The following is a 16,555-nucleotide window of genomic DNA, read 5'->3' as shown; positions in this document are numbered from 1 at the left end:
TTACATATTGAGTGTTTAAAAAGGTGATGTTTAGTAGTGACCTCTAAATCCCAAGACCTCTCACTCTTGTTCTCTACCCTTTATTTATTTTAATTGTCTTGTATTGAATTTATTTACATTGTAGTTTAATTAACCAATCAAAATATCTTTTGATCACTCGACCTACTAACCCGACCTTGTTTCCATTTCAAATGCGCATCTGATCCCTTGGGACGATCCCTACTCACCCTAGTTATATTAGTAGTTAGAGGTAGTAATGACACTTTATAAATTCAAACTTGGCCATACTTTTTATGCAATTTGGGGTGTTAGGACGCATCAACACCAAGTTTTGGCGTTGTTGCCGGGGATTTGGCAACGCCGTATTTTGGAAACAATTAGGAATTAGTACTCTTTTGATCATGTCTTTACTTTATTTTATTTTGATTACTTATTGTGTTTGTTTTTCATTGGCTAGGTGCATTGAGAAGGGAAGTGAAGCAAAGGAGAATTGAAAAGCAAGGAGCTAAGCTAAACATAAAAAGGCAAAAATCTAAAAAATTGCAAGGCATAGCAAAACTTGAAAACTAAATTGAAGTTGCTTAAGAACCCTTTGTGAGCTTTTTCTAACTCAATCTTTAGTTAAATCATTGACTCGCGTGGTGGAAAGTTCTTAAATTCTTAGATAGATTGTGAGCCCGCGTGGAGGCAATTTAATTTTTTTTCTTGCATATTGTTCAAGCATGGGAGTATGGGATCAATGTATGTGGAGGATGTTTGTTAATTGATTTGTTGTGGGGCTGAAGTGATTGCTATTTGATTATTACTTGTTATTTGTTTTGTTAGTGCATGTATGGTCGTAGGTCGTTAAATCCTACTCTTGTCCACTTGATTTCCATCTTGAATCGGTTGTTCGTAATCCTAGGGGAAGAGGTAGTTCTCATCACTCCATTTCATCAATAGAGGAGCAAAATGACGACTATGTGGGGTACCTTGGTCACATAGACCAACAAGGTATCCTCCACCCTAATATGCATCGTGACAATATCCAAGTCCCATTAGGCATGGCAAGACCATACATTCCACCACCACAACAAGGACAAGTTCCGTTGGGAATGCCTCAGCCAATTTTTGCTCCACAACCTCCCATTATGCAAGGCCATCAAGGTGTTCGTGTAGTACCACCGGTTTTGAATCCTCCCATTGCTTTGCATGATTATTATGTGCCGAATGAATATATTGCACTGACATGCATTCAATTGCCCCCATTTAGAGCACATCATTATGAAATTAAATAGCAAACCATTCAAATGCTTCCTAACTATCATGGATTTCCAAGCGAAGAACCTTACAAGCATTTGGATAAGTTTTTTGAAGTGTGTTCCACCGTGAAATACACGGACATGCCAGAAGAAGTGTTAAGACTCAAACTTTTTCCTTTTACCTTTAAGGACAAGGCAAAATATTGGTTCAACAATCTTAGGCCTTTTTTGATAACTTCTTGGGCGAAAATGCAACAAGAGTTCTTGAAGAAGTACTACCCGGTATCAAAGACTAATGCTATGAGAACTTTCATTCGTGAATTTTCTTGAGGGGATAGGGAATTGTTTCATGAGGTATGAGAAAGATTTAATGAGTTGCTTAGGAAGTGTCCACATTATGACATTCCTAAGTGGCAATTAGTCCAATACTTCTTCGAAAGTTTACCGGATAGCCAAAAAGGAATGGTAGACGCATCTATAGGTGGTTCTTATCTTGATAAACATGAAAATGATGTTTGACAATTGTATGAAAGTATGAGCAAAAATTCCATGCAAAGATCATTGTCTTCCAAAAATGGTAGAATTCTAGGTGGAAGGAAGAATGTTGGCTTTTATCAAGTTGACAATTCCAATGACATAGCTGCTGAAGTCAAGTCTTTATCTCAAAGGTTTGATCAATTTTTGATCAACCAAAATTCGGCAAATCAAATGTCTTCCTCCCCTAGTCATGTTCATCATTCATCTAATGAATCTTATATGTCTTGTTCTAGTGTCTTACATTCTACTTCCAATTGTCCCCATGGACATGTGCAAAATGAGCATCATGAATAAGTTAATGCTGCATTTGTTAACGAAGGGAATAATTCCCATGGCCCACACTACAATGCCGGGTGGAGGAACCATCCAAACTTCTCTTGGAAAAGCCAAGGGGAAGGCTCAAACCCTCCCTAAGGTGGTTTTCAAGGCAAATATGTTCCGCCCCCAATGCAAGGCCAAGGTTCCCAAGGTTATAGATCATCTTTTCAATCACATGGAAATTAATTTTTTAACTCTCATTTTCTTAATCAATCATCTTATTCTTAAGGAAATTCTAGGAGTCCCGCTTTTGAGGAAAAAGTGTTGACCGCTTTGGGTACTCTAGAGGCAAACATTCAATTACTTCACTCTCATTCCTAATCCATTGCTAAGCTAGAAACCCAAGTCGGGCAAATAGCTAGTACCTTGAATGCTAGAGAGAAAGGGACGATGCCTTTAAATGCCCCACAAAAGCAACAATTTATTGTGGAAACCAATTCCTCATCTGAAGGTCACACAATCAAGCATGTCAATGCGGTAACAACCTTGAGAAGTGGGAAAATTGTTGGTAACCAAGTTGGTGAATTAAATGAAGAGAGTGAACCGGTGCAACCGAAAGTTGAAACTCGTCCCGTTTCATATTTTATTCCTCCTTCATTGCATGAGCATGATCATCTTGTTAAAAAAGTATTGAAAAATGATTTGAACAGTGGTTTGAAGAATTCTTGTGTTGAAAATGTTGTTGATAATGATTTTAAAAAGGTTTTTGAGCCAAAGACTCCACTTTCGGATGCCTTAAATGGATCCATCTCTATTGAAAAACAAAAAACTAAAGTGGATGAAATCATTGAAGTATTTAGGCAAGTGAGATCAATCTTCCGCTCTTGAATGCAATCAAAAAAATTCCGACTTATGCCAAATTCTTGAAAGATCTTTGCACCCAAAAGAGGAAGAACATAAGCCAAGCACCAAAGAAAATGGTCTTGACCGAGCAAGTAAGCTCTATTTTGAAACACAACACTCTCCCAAAGTTTAAGGACCCCAGTTCACCTACTACTTCTTGCATCATTGGTGACCATGTCATTAATTGGGCTCTTTTAGATTTAGAAGCAAGTGTTAACCTTCTTCCGTACTCGGTATATGTTAAATTGGGCTTAGGAGACTTGAAACCGACGTCGGTAGTTTTGCAACTTGCCGATCGATCCATCAAAAAGCCCCGGGGTATTATTGAGGATGTTTTGATCAAGATTGATAAGTTCTTTTTCTTGGTTAATTTCGTTGTCATAGACACGAAACTGGTACCAAATCCCAAGAGCCAAATTCCCGTTATTCTTGGCCGTCTTTTCTTGGCAACCGCAAATGCCAACATAAATTATAGGATGGGGATAATGAAAATCTTATTTGGCTACATGAAAGTGAAGTTGAACATCTTTAACCCAACCTCGAATTCAATAGACAAGCATGAAGAAGCATGTGTTGTAGAAAAGTGTATTGACAATGAACTTGAAAAACATGAGTCTTTGCTTGAAAATGGAATTCCCAAAGGTTTGCCTTCTAATTTGATTTCCAAGAATGTTGTTTAAAAAATAAAGTTTGAAAGGGCATGGAAGCCCAAGAATTGCATAGATAAAGGACCATCAATCTCCTTTGAGTCAAATCCAATAAGTTTTTTAGGAAATAATTTGTTGGGTGGGATTCAAAGTGCTTTTCACCCCGTCAAGGAGGGGATACATAACAAGATTTTTGATCAAGGCTAAAAGAGCCCAACGTCTTGCTAGAGACGTTAAACACTAGTGCTTCGTAGGGTTTACAACCCTATTCTTCCCTCATTTCTATTTTACTTTTCATTTCTTGCGTCATCTAGATATGTTCTGGGTTCATACACATTGTTAAGGACTTTGATTAAGAATACTTGCACTTTCAGTTTCGAATTAGACATTTAGTGTCTGTTTGATCGATCTGATAAGAAGTCAGATTGATCGAACATCATCCCTGCATCCAATCACCTCTCTATCCCATCGTGCGTAAATTTCCTGCATATTTTAGCTCTCTGTGTATCGTGCGAACTTCATTCTCGATCGATCTGAAATTCCAAGATCGATCCAGTTTTCCCTTGGATCGATCTTCATTCCATACTTAGAAAAATTTTTGAACCCATGAAAAATCACCTCTCTGTGTATCGATCAAACATGTCTGCAGGTTTTCACCTGTTGGATCGATCGAGCTTTGATCGATCTATGTTCGATCGACCTGAGTGCTTCCTGTTGACTTTAACTTCTTTTTGAATTTTGTTTTTAATTTTTAATTTACAAAAAAAATCAAAAAATATTTTTAATTATGAAATTTATTTTATTTAAAAAAAAAATTCAAAAATTTTCAAAAATACCGTGTCGTTTTGTGGATTCGATCGATCTGAGTTTCTTCATGATCGATCTGAGTTCGATCAATCTGATTTCCAAGTGATCAATCGAACTCGTCAGAGATCGTTTTTAAAAATATGACCCAAGGGTCATTTGGATCGATTTCAACATCGATCTCAGACCCCACCTCTCTCCCACCACTTTTCATCATCTCTCCCATCTCCGGCGAGTCTCCGGCGACCTTCCAAGCTCTCCAAACTCGATCCCGATCTTCTTTCTCTCTCGGTCTCCACTTCTCTCCTCTAGATTTGGTAAGTTTTGGGTGTTGTTTTCAATTTTGAGCTTTAATTTACATGTTTTACATGTTGCCATGCTTAGATCTACAACTTCTATGTTTACTTGTTTCCATTTTTGAGTTGTTGAGCATGTGTATATATATGTATATATATGTGTATGTATTTTTGTATATATATTTTGTTTTGATTTTGATTTCGGGGGTCACTTGCCAAATTAAGTGACTATTTTCAATGTGTTGAGGTGTAGAGGGGCCTACAAGCCTATTCAGGTGCCCTCCGTGTTGTCCACGTCACAGATCTATGACTGTTCGTGTTTCTACATAGGTTCGATCGATTTTAGTTGTGCTCAGATCGATCAGAGCAAGATTGATCTCACCATGTCCAGATCAATCCAACTTGGATCGATCTCATCTTTTTCTTAATCGATCAAACTTTCACAGTTTTGCATAATAAATGCCCCTGCACCCTCCATAGTTTTCATGCTAGTTTATTTATGCTCAATGCCTGTGTTTTCCACATTGGATGCATTTCATACTTATATTGTTTAGCATGTTTCACTTATCTGAACATTCAATATCTATACCTAGCTACATTACCACTTGCATAGATTCATATGATTCATTCTGAGTTGTATATCTTAACTTGACAAACATGTTTCTATTTGTGTGCTTCAATTCTTTATTTCATATATTATACCTATTACTAACTACAATTGTAAGTGTTTCTTTCTTTAAAAGGCCATGGCTCGAGTGATGAGCGCTGACAAGTGCATATTTAAACCCCTTAAGCTTAGGCATTCTAGTACCTTTATCTATCTTACTTTATCGTTTTAGATTGATTTCGTGTTATTTTCATTTTCAGGCACTTATCCCGAAAATAAGTTAACGCAGCCAAATAAAAGCTTAATTGAAGCAATTCTGGGATTAAACAAAGAAAGGAGCAAAGTGGAGAAAGAAAGAAGCAAATGAAGCCAAAGGCGGGAAGCAACAAAGTTCGATTGATCCAACTTCAAGGTTCGATCGATCAAACACTGATTGATCTCAGCACTTCAAGATAAATCCAAGCCTTGACCCAAAAGCAAAAAGTCCAAAATTCGATCGATCCAACACCACCCTTCGATCGATCGAACACTTTTGTCCTTATTCAAATGATTGATCATATCCACAGCTGTACCACCCACTAACCACTTTTGTCCTTTTCCCAAAAATATCTCCCAAAATATCTCGGATTTGTCTTTTCCCAAAAAGCTCAACCAGTTAGATCGATCTAGCCTAAGTTCGATGGATCTCAGCCAGTTCGATCGATCCAAGTCCAAGGTTCGATCGATCGAGCTTCCTCCAGTGCGAAAAAGTTAAATTTCCATCTCATTGAAAGTTGTCCTTTAACCAATCATTAGGGAATATTATGTGCACGACCCCAGCTCATTTTGGGTGTCATTTGACCTACCTATATAAGGATAAGGATTGCTTTTTATAAAAGAGGGAGCTAATATCATTTTCATATCATCTCTTGGGGAGCAAGCTTAGAGGAGGAGGAGGCTAGAGACACCATTGGAGTTCTTCATTAACAAGGAGCAAATCCTTTCCATGGAGTTAGCCCTTGAGGGTTGGAGCAACATCACCATGAGTGGCTAGACATCCTCTTGGGGCTAGAGTTAGGCCCAAGCATGCTTTCTATATCTTAATCTTGTGTATTATTGAGGGATTAGTGTTGTAATACATGTTTTGACATATATATATATATATATATATATATATATATATATATATATATATATATCTTGTTTATTCAATGATTTATGTGGTTTAATGCTTCCAATTGATCATTTCATTCTATCCATATGTCTATGTATGCAAGGATAGATGTTCATGTGCTTGTCTCTAGATTTTGTGTTATTGATGCATGTCTATGTGTATTGATGCTATAGATTTAGAGATTGTCAAAACATAGTGCTTAAATGAATGCTCTTGTGATTCTCTTGATGGTTCATACTTATTCCTTGATGGATTGTGCCTCTCCCCTAGTTTATTTTCATGCTAGTAGTGTAGATGTAGTGTAGTTGTAGTGTAGTGTTAAATGGGAGGACAATCCATGCTTGTTGTTTGATGATCCAAGCTTTTGAATGCAAGTAGCATATGTCTCTAACCTTGTGTTGTATATGGATTATGAGCTTAATGAAAGGATTAATGACTTGTTTTGATCTATTGTGCCTTTCACATGTTGTTTAGACAATATATGCTTCATTGCTTAGATATATTGTGCCTTTCACATGAAGTTTAGACAATACATGCTTAACTAGTCATCCTTGCTTGTTGAATCAACCAAACACACACACACCAATATTGCAGCACACCATTTGCCCTCATTAATCACTTGTCAATGGTATAAAAATACATTACTTGGTGGTGACCTCTGAACCCTAAGATCTCTCTTTCTCTTAGTTACTCTTAGTTGCATTCTTTTGTTATCACTTAGTTTAATTTAGTTGCTCTCTAATTAACCAACCAACCAATTGTCTGATCACTCGACCTACTAGCCCTAATAGCGATTCCACGACCTTGTTCGATCCTCACAATCCCTTGTGACGATCCCTACTCGCCCTAGCTATATTTTTAGTGAAGGTAGTAGTGGCTTCTATAAATGTAAAACTCTTGGCCCTCACTTTAAAATGCACACATTCTCTTAAGCTTGACGGTAGTGCGGCAGACTGCATCAGTTTTTGGCACCGTTGTCGGGGATTGATTGATTTGATTAGGCAACGTCGAAAATTGTGGAATCAATTAGGATTAGTACTCTTTTGATCGTGTCTTTACTTTACTTTTATTTTTCTTTTTGGTTACTTATTGTGTTGTTTTTACTTAACTAGGTGCATTGTTGGAAAGGAAGCAAGCAAAGGAGCATTCAAGCAAGCAAAGAAAGTAAAAAGCTATAATTTTAAAAAATTTGCTAAGCTAAGCTTTAAATTTGGAGTTGAAGTGCTAAAGGACCTTTGTGAGACTTTCTTTACTCAATCCCTTAGTTAAATCGTCGGCCCGCGTGGAGGCTTGCTTTTAATTATTCTTTGCATCATTGTTGTTAAAACATGTGAGTATGAATTTAATGTTTGTGGAAGAAGTCTAATTGCATTGTTGTGAAGGCATAGTGTTTGTCATTCTTTGTGTTTATTGTGTTTTGCATTGTGCATGCATGGACGTTGTTCATTGAGACCAACTCTTGTCCCTTTAGATTTGCATCTTGAATCCATCGTTAGAAATCCTAGGGGAAGAGGAAGTTCAAATAGAACCAATCTATCAATGGATGACCATAATAATGATCATGTTGAGGACCTTGATCACATAGACCAACAAGGTATCCTTCATCCCAATGTGCACAATGAGAACATACAAGTACCATTAGGCATGCCTATGCCATTTATTCACCAACCACCACAACAACAAGGCTAAGTTCCATATGGCATGCTAAGGCCAATGTATGCTCCACAACCTCCCATCATCAATCAAGGAATTCAAAACCAAGGTGTTCATGTTGCACCTCAAGTAGCTGACCATTATGTGCCTAATGAGTATAATGCACTTACATGCATCCAATTGCCTCCATTTAGAGCACATCATTATGAAATTAAGCCACAAACCATTCAAATGCTTCCTAACTATCATGAACTTCCAAGTGAAGAACCTTATAAGCATTTGGATGAGTTTCTTGAAGTATGTTCCACCGTAAAATATACGGACATGCTGGAAGAGGTTTTAAGACTCAAACGTTTTCCATTCACCTTAAAAGACAAGGCAAAGTATTGGTTTAACAATCTTAGGCCTTTTTTCAATTACTTCTTGGGCAGAAATGCAACAAGAGTTCTTGAAGAAGTACTATCCGATTTCTAAGACTAATGCCATGAGAAACTCAATTCGAGAATTTTCACATGGGGATGGAGAAATGTTTCATGAGGCATGGGAACGCTTCAATGAATTGTTTAGGAAGTGTCCACATCATGACATGCCCAAATGGCAATTAGTTCAATACTTCTTTGAGAGCTTATCGGACAACTATAAGGGTATGGTTGATGCTTCCATGGGTGGCTCATACATTGATAGGCATGAGGATGACGTGTGGCGTCTTTATGAGAGCATGAGTGAAAATTCTTTGCATTGAACACTATCATCCAAGAATGGTAGAAATTCACAAGGTAGGAAGAGTGTTGGCTTACATTAAGTTAACCATTCACATGAAATAGCCGCCGAAATGAAGTCTTTATCACAAAGGTTTGATTAATTTTTGATTAACCAAAACTCGGCGAACTAAGTATCTTCCTTCCTTAACCATTCTCATCGTGCACCAAATGAAACATGTATGACTTATTCTAGTGTTCTTCATTCTACTTCTCATTGTCCTCATGGACAAGTGCAAAATGAACCTAATGAATAAGTCAATGCAGCTTTTGTGAACCAAGGGAATAATCCTTATGGTACTCACTATAATCCAAGTTAGAGTAATCATCCGAAGATCTCTTAGAAAAACCAAGGAGAGGGCTTAAACCCTTCCCAAGGCGGTTTTCAAGGGAAGTACATTCCACCCCCACTTCAAAACCAAGGATCCCAAGGTTATAGACCTTATCAATCACAAGGGAATCAATTTGCTAATTCTCATTTTCCCAACCAATCTTATTCCCAAGGTAATACTAGAAGTCTCGCCTTTGAAGAAAAAGTTTTGAATGCTTTGGGCACTTTAGAGGCTAACACACAATTGCTTCATTCTCACTCTCAATCTATTGCGAAGCTAAAAACCCAAGTAGGACAAATAGCAAACACTCTCAATGTAAGAGAGAAGGGAAAGATGCCCAATAATGCCCCACCTAAGCAACAATGTGTTGTAGAAACCCATTCCTCATCGGAAGGCCGCATTATTGAATATGTTAATGCGGTGACTACCTTGCGGAGTGGTAGGATTGTGGAAAATCAAGTTAGAATGTCCAATGAAGAGAGTGAACCGGTGCAACCTCAAGTTGTCACCCGTCCCGTTTCACATCCCATTCCTCCTTCATTGCATGTACATGATCTTGTGAATGAGAAAGTTTTGAAAAATGTGTTTGAAAAAGAAGTTTTGAAAAATGTGTTTGAAAAAGAAGTTTTGAAAAATGATGTTGAAAAGGTTTTGTTGAAAAATGATTTGGAACAAAATGATTTAAAAACTTCTTGTGTTGAAGAGAGTTCAAAAGAAAATTCTAAAAAAGTGTTTGAACCAAAGGTTCCATTTCCGAATACCTTAAAATGATCTATTTCAAAAGACAATCAAAAGGCAAAAACCAATGAAATCATGGAAATGTTTAGGCAAGTGAAAGTTAATCTTCCACTATTGGATGCAATCAAACAAATTCTGGCTTATGCCAAATTCTTGAAAGACTTGTGCACCCAAAAGCGGAAGAACAAGAGCCAAGCACCAAGAAAAGTGGTTTTAACCGAGCAAGTAAGCTCAATTTTGCAACATAACACTCTTCCAAAGTTTAAGGACCTCGGTTCACCCACTATATCATGCATTATTGGTGATCATATCATTAATTGGGTGTTTCTTGACTTAGGAGCAAATGTTAACCTTCTTCCATACTCGGTTTATGTCAAATTGGGCCTAGGTGAATTGAAACCGACTTCGGTAGTTTTGCAACTTGTCGACCGATCCATTAAGAAGCCTAGGGGTATAATTGAGGATGTTTTGATTAAGATTGACAAATTCTTCTTTCCCGTTGATTTCGTTGTCATAGACACGGAACTGGTCCCCAACCCTAAGAGCTAAATTCCTGTTATCCTTGGCCGTCCTTTTTTGGCAGCCGCTAATGCCAACATCAATTGTAGGACGGGGATAATGAAGATCTCATTTGGCCACATGAAGGTGAAGTTGAATATCTTTAATCCCATACCCAATTCATTTGACAAATATGAAGGAGAGGTTAATGTTGTAGATAAATGTCATGATCTTCAATGTCAAGGAAATGAGCTTTTGTGTAAGATCAAAACTTCTAAAGGATTATCTTCAACCTTGCATTCTCAAAGTCTTGTTTCAAATTCTTGCTTTGAATGGGCATGGAAGCCCAAAGGTTGTGATTATATAGACAAGGGACTAAGGTTTCTTTTGAGCTTAATCCAATAAGTTCTTCAAAGAACCATTTGTTGGGTGGAGTTCAAAGCATCTATCACCCTAACAAGGAAGGGATACATTATAAGATCTTTGATCCGTGCTAAAAGAGTCCAATGTCTTGCTAGAGACGTTAAAGACTAGCAGAGACATTTCATAGGGTGTCAAAACCCTATTCCTCCCTCATTTCTATCTTTCATTTCATTTCTTGCGAAGTCTAGATACTTGTTTTTGGTTCTCATATGCATTGAAAGGAACTTTGGTGAGGATTGCATGAGCTTTCATGTCATTATTGAGCATTTTGCATAGTTCGATCAATCTCAAACCTGAGTTTGATTGATCGAACTCCATTCTGCATCCAACACTTAGAAAATTTTTCGACCTGCAGAAACCTGCATCCAAATCACCTCTCTGTCCCATTGTTCAAACTAATTCCTAGATCGATCAGGATACTTTTGATCGATCCAACTTCCAAGTTCGATCGATCTCATGATTCAACACTTAGAAAAATTTTGAACCTGCAGAAACCTACATATTTCACCTCTCTGTCTTATTAATCGAAACGTTCCAAGATCGATCTGAAAGTTCTTCGATCGATCTAACTTCCAAGTTCGATTGATCTCATGTTCCAACACTTAGCCAATTTTTTGAGCCAAAAACCTGCATATTTTTGCTCTCTCGAACTCTTGTTTCGATCGATCTCAGTTCTTCATTTCATTATTTTGACTTTGTTTTGACTCTTCAAATTTAAAAAAAATCCAAACGTATTTTCATTTTTATTTTATTTTCATTTCATTTCATTTTATTTTTCAAAAAGTTTTCCAAAATTCAAAAATATTTTAATAAGTTTTTAATTATTATTGTTTATTCAATTAAAAAAAAAAACCAAAAATATTTTATTCTTTTTTATTTTATTTTACAATTTTTAATTTTAATTCCAATTTTAATTTTAATTTTGCAATTTTCAAAAATTTCAAAAATCCAAAAATACTTTGAAGAGAGTTCGTCAAAGTTCGATCGATCGAACTCTATCAGGAATGTTTTTAAAATAGACCTGGAGGGTCTCAAGATCGATCATTTAGATCGATTCAACCCTCCAAACCCTTACTCCCCTCATCGTCGCCGCATCCAATCTCATCTCCCTCATCTCCAGTGACATCTCCGGCGAGATCCAAGCTCACATCTACCTCTCTCATCTCGGATTTCTCACCCACTCTTCGCATCCACTTCTCTCTCTCATCGATTTGGGTAAGATCCGAGATCTCACTTATGATTTAAGCTTCAATATGATGATTAGATGTTTTATATGTTGCATTCTTGCTTTATACATGATTGAATCTCCATTTTTGAAGCTTCGAAGCATTGAGTTTCCATGTATATATATATGTGTATATGCTTCGTATATATATGTATATTTTTGATCTATTTTGGGAGGATGGGCCATGATTGGGTGATGGAATTGATTGATGTGTTGTGTTGATGGGCCCACAAACACGTTCGTGTGGGCCCCATGCTTCCAAAGTTACAGATCTGTGACTGTTTATATTCGTCGCACAGTTCGATCGATCGAACTTATATCTCAGATTGATCTTGAGAGATCGATCGAACTCATGTCTCAGATCGATCGAAGTTGTGAGATCAATCTCACTTATTTTTGATCGATCCAACTTTTGTGATCGATCTCACTTCTTTTTATGATCGATCGAACTTCACAGATCTCACACACACACTTCATTTTTTACACCTTATGTTCATGCTATCTTATATATGCCCAATGGCTGTTATATTCCACATTGGATGCATTTCATACTTACATTGTTTAGCATGTTTCATATCCTGCCACTTGCATAGATTCATGTCATATATGTTTTGTCTATTTTACTTGACATATATGTTTCTATATCGTGCTTAAAATTTCTTATTCTGGCACTAACTCCCATTACAAGTTTTTCTTTTTGCAGACCATGGTTAAGAGGAAGATCGTTACCAACAGGCAACACGGGCCCCACCGACACATTAGACCACGTATAGAGGAGCCCGCAGAGCCCTCTCATGCACAGGAGGAGTTAGCACAGGCTACCCCACCGCAGTCACCATCTCATGAGGCTGAGGATGACCATATACCATCCACCTCTATGGCTCATCCTGCATTCACTCCATCACCATCTCCACCGCATACTGGAGCTGAGCATTCACCTATACCAGCTCAGCCAGCTTAGCCAGCTCATTTGGAGCGTGATAGGCCCGCGCCTAGATATGCGCATATGACGGTCGACCATGAGTTAGTGTTTGACATGGCCTTCTTCTCTAGATCAGTGCTAACCCGATCCGTATACCATGATATCATTTAGAGGGGCCTGACAGCTATTCTTGCCCTCGTCACAGAGCCGGTCTACCCACGGCTGGTACGGTTGTTCTACCAGAACCTCCGACCATCCCCGCATACCACAGCAGAGCTGGTCACTTCTGTAGATGGCCATCAGATCACCATCATAGTGAACTCACTAGCCTGCTCTTGCCACTGCCCACACTGCTGTCCTCCAGAGCTTCAGAAGACATATCCGAGGCTATACAGGCCTTCTTACGTCGACATGGTGGTCTTTCTTATAGGTCATCATGCCAGTGGCGAGACCTTCGCCACTCGAACATTCCTTCTAGATGACCTTTGGTTTATTGATTCCGTGCTCTTTCGGAACATTTACATGGCCGGGCACAAGATTCAGAGGAGGGGCAATTATCTGACAGCCCTCTACGCCTTCTACACCGGGCACTGGGTGTCAATTCCTGCGCTCATCTGAAGCGTGATGAGGAAGCTTTATGACGAGTACATCAGCAAGGAGACGCCCGGACGTGCTAAGTCTCTTCCATTCAGCCACCTTATCACCCAGATTTTCATCGATCAGCGCTACCCCATCCATCCTCGGGAGCACCCCGAGAGAGGTTCATGTCACTTTCTGAAGAAGGACTGGACCAAGAGCTACAACGCTATTATTTCTAGACTACCGGACCACGCAGTAGTGGCTGCAGAGGAGCTAGAGGAGGAGGAGGCAGAGGTACAGGCAGTAGTAGAGGCACCAACAACAGATCCCGCAGCGGATGACGCACAAGTTGATCCAGCTGCCGATCATATAGATATTGACTTAGAGCGCCCTACAGACGACGCAGAGCAGTACTCTCCAGCCAGGTCGCCCATTCATGACCAGGAGCAGACTTAGGGGCTTTCTTCTGATTCATCTATGCCTGAGACTCCAGATCTGACCCCTGGCTTTGGAGTACGCCTGCAGATGCTTGAGGATGCTGTTGTTGCGATACGAGCTGATCTTACAGCCCACAGAGCTGATTTTGCTGCCTTCCGCACGGATATCGCGACCATGTTCTAAGATCTATCCAGAGATATCCGCGGAGCTCGACCTGCCGGTCCTACATCATCCTCCTGAGTTCCCAGTTCCTTCTATCTCATAATCCCTCTCTACTATTGATACTTTATTTTTGTCACTGTACAATACTATTATTTTTACAGCCGGTCTGTCGGCTTTGATATTTTTCTTGTACCTGCACTTTATCTATTTTATATATCTGTTTTTGCTATGGATGTCATATGATTATATTCTCATATCTGTATGTTTGACTCCATCAGGTGCATCATAATGACTTCAGTGAGAGAATGCTACCCAATTTTCAGGACCACCCTTATACCTCTCTTATTTCTTTAACTGTTTATCCCATTTACACTTGCATGTCCACTGTGCACTGATTATCCCATTTTGTTATCTGATGAGTTTATCCAAGTGCCAATTTTCAGGACCACAGTTCATCCCAAGTTTGGGGGGGCCATGCCGCCCACTTCGGATACTTCAGTCCTGATCCTTCTATGCCTTAGTTAAATTAGTATACTCTTTCCTTTGTTCTCTTGCACATTGAGGACATTGTGCCATTTAAGTTTAGAGGGAATGGTGCTTTGCAGTGTTAGCTTTAAATAGTGTTAGCTTTAAATTTTAAAATTTTGAGCATTACTTGTGTAATTGAGGAACATTTCTATGATTGGTCCATATCTATCTATGATTTTGATATTTTGAGGACTATATTGCTTAAAATTTAAAAATTGCTTGACTTGAGAGTCTAATACTCCTTGTATGCCTTAGGGATGCCATTTAGGAGTAAATTTTTCGAAAGATTGATATCTTGCTTGCACTTGTGATCCACATCATCTTGATTTTGTGATTGCTTTGATATTCATTCTAGGATTCTACACTAGCACAGGCGCACACTAGCATTTATTTGTGGGGCACATGCTTTGTTGATTATTGAATTATTTATATCCCAATTGGACTAGTAGTGCATTGAAAGCTTTCATTCTTGATAAAGGTGGATAACAACCCCTTTTCACTAAGTAGCCGGGATTTTAGCCTCATCAAGCACTGAACTTCTTGCGCCGAAAGGTAGAGGGCCCAAACTCTAGGTTAATAATTGAACTTGCTTACAAAAAAAAATAAAAATAAAAAAAAATGAAAAAGTTGCAAAAGCAATAAAAAGTGAGGACTTCTCCCAAAATGTGAGAAGTGGAAAATGATTAAATGGTTATTGTCTTGATTTGTAGCTTAGTTGATTTGAGCTTGTAAGTCCATAGGGGTATTTGAATGCCTAATGCCCTAAAGCCGTCTGGTTTGAGAGTCATTGACCTAACGCTCGACCTTATGAATCGTTAGAAAGCTTAATAAATCAATACATTGCACCATGCTTCCATCTTTGATCCTTAAAAAAAAAAAAAAAAAAAAAAAAATATCGAGTGAAAAGAATAAGCGCACCTAGAACAATAAAACTTTAATAAAGGTCCATTTTTTGTCTTAATGATCGGTACTAGATTTGTGTGCTAGTTTGAGGGTAAGGATGTTATCATTTCTTTAGTCAGCTCAGATAGCAACATATTTGATGCCGGTCCACTCAAAAAGGATTCTAGAGTTGTTTTGATTTACATGATCATTTTCTTGATGTGTGGAGGACCATATTTGTTTGCTTGCTATTGAAATTTTGGGAGATTGCTTGGAAATGTTTAAAATATTGCATACTTGAGGTAATTTTCTCCCAATGCTTGTTTGCAATATTGGTGCCTCTTTTGAAAGAATGAGCTTAATGTTTGTGGGTATCATTTCTAAAAACCCTCACGAGACTTCACTAGTCCACTAGGGGGTAACTTAGGGGTTTAAAAGGCTTGTTGCATATGCTAAGTGCAATCGTGTTACCTGCGAAAGTGGCGTTATCCATTTATTGTTTTCTAGTTCATAGTTGTATAGTTGTTCATTTCATTCCTTTGATTTCTAGTTTATTGCTAGGGATTAGCAATATTTAAGTTTGGGGGTGTGATGAGAGCTGAAAAGTGCGTATTTAAACCCCTTAAGCTTAGGCATTCTAGTACCTTTATCTATCTTACTTTACCGTTTTAGATTGATTTCGTATTATTTCCATTTTCAGGCACTTATCCCGAAAATAAGCTAACGCAGCCAAATAAGAGCTTAATTGAAGCAATTATGGGATTAAACAAAGAAAGGAGCAAAGTGGAGAAAGAAAGAAGCAAATGAAGCCAAAGGTGGGAAGTAGCAAAGTTCGATCGATCCAACTTCAAGGTTCGATCGATCGAACACTGATCGATCTCAACACTTCAAGATAGATCCAAGCCTTGACCTAAAAGCAAAAAATCCAAAATTCGATCGATCCAACACTACCCTTTGATCGATCGAACACT

The 16,555-nt window shown here is 38.3% G+C and overlaps 1 pseudogene; it reads right to left on the bottom strand.

Annotated features, from left to right (window-relative positions):
• Nucleotides 1–8,588: 8,588 nt before the first annotated feature.
• LOC132287290 (small nucleolar RNA R71) lies at nt 8,589–8,687 on the bottom strand (annotated as a pseudogene).
• Between the last annotated feature and the right edge of the window lie 7,868 nt (nt 8,688–16,555).

This window comes from Cornus florida, unplaced genomic scaffold, assembly GCF_030987335.1.
Source record: "Cornus florida cultivar Cherokee Brave unplaced genomic scaffold, ASM3098733v1 CherokeeBrave_3.0.0_Hap2_Chr11, whole genome shotgun sequence".
NCBI lineage: Eukaryota > Viridiplantae > Streptophyta > Magnoliopsida > Cornales > Cornaceae > Cornus > Cornus florida.
This window is presented reverse-complemented; position numbering and strand designations above follow the sequence as displayed.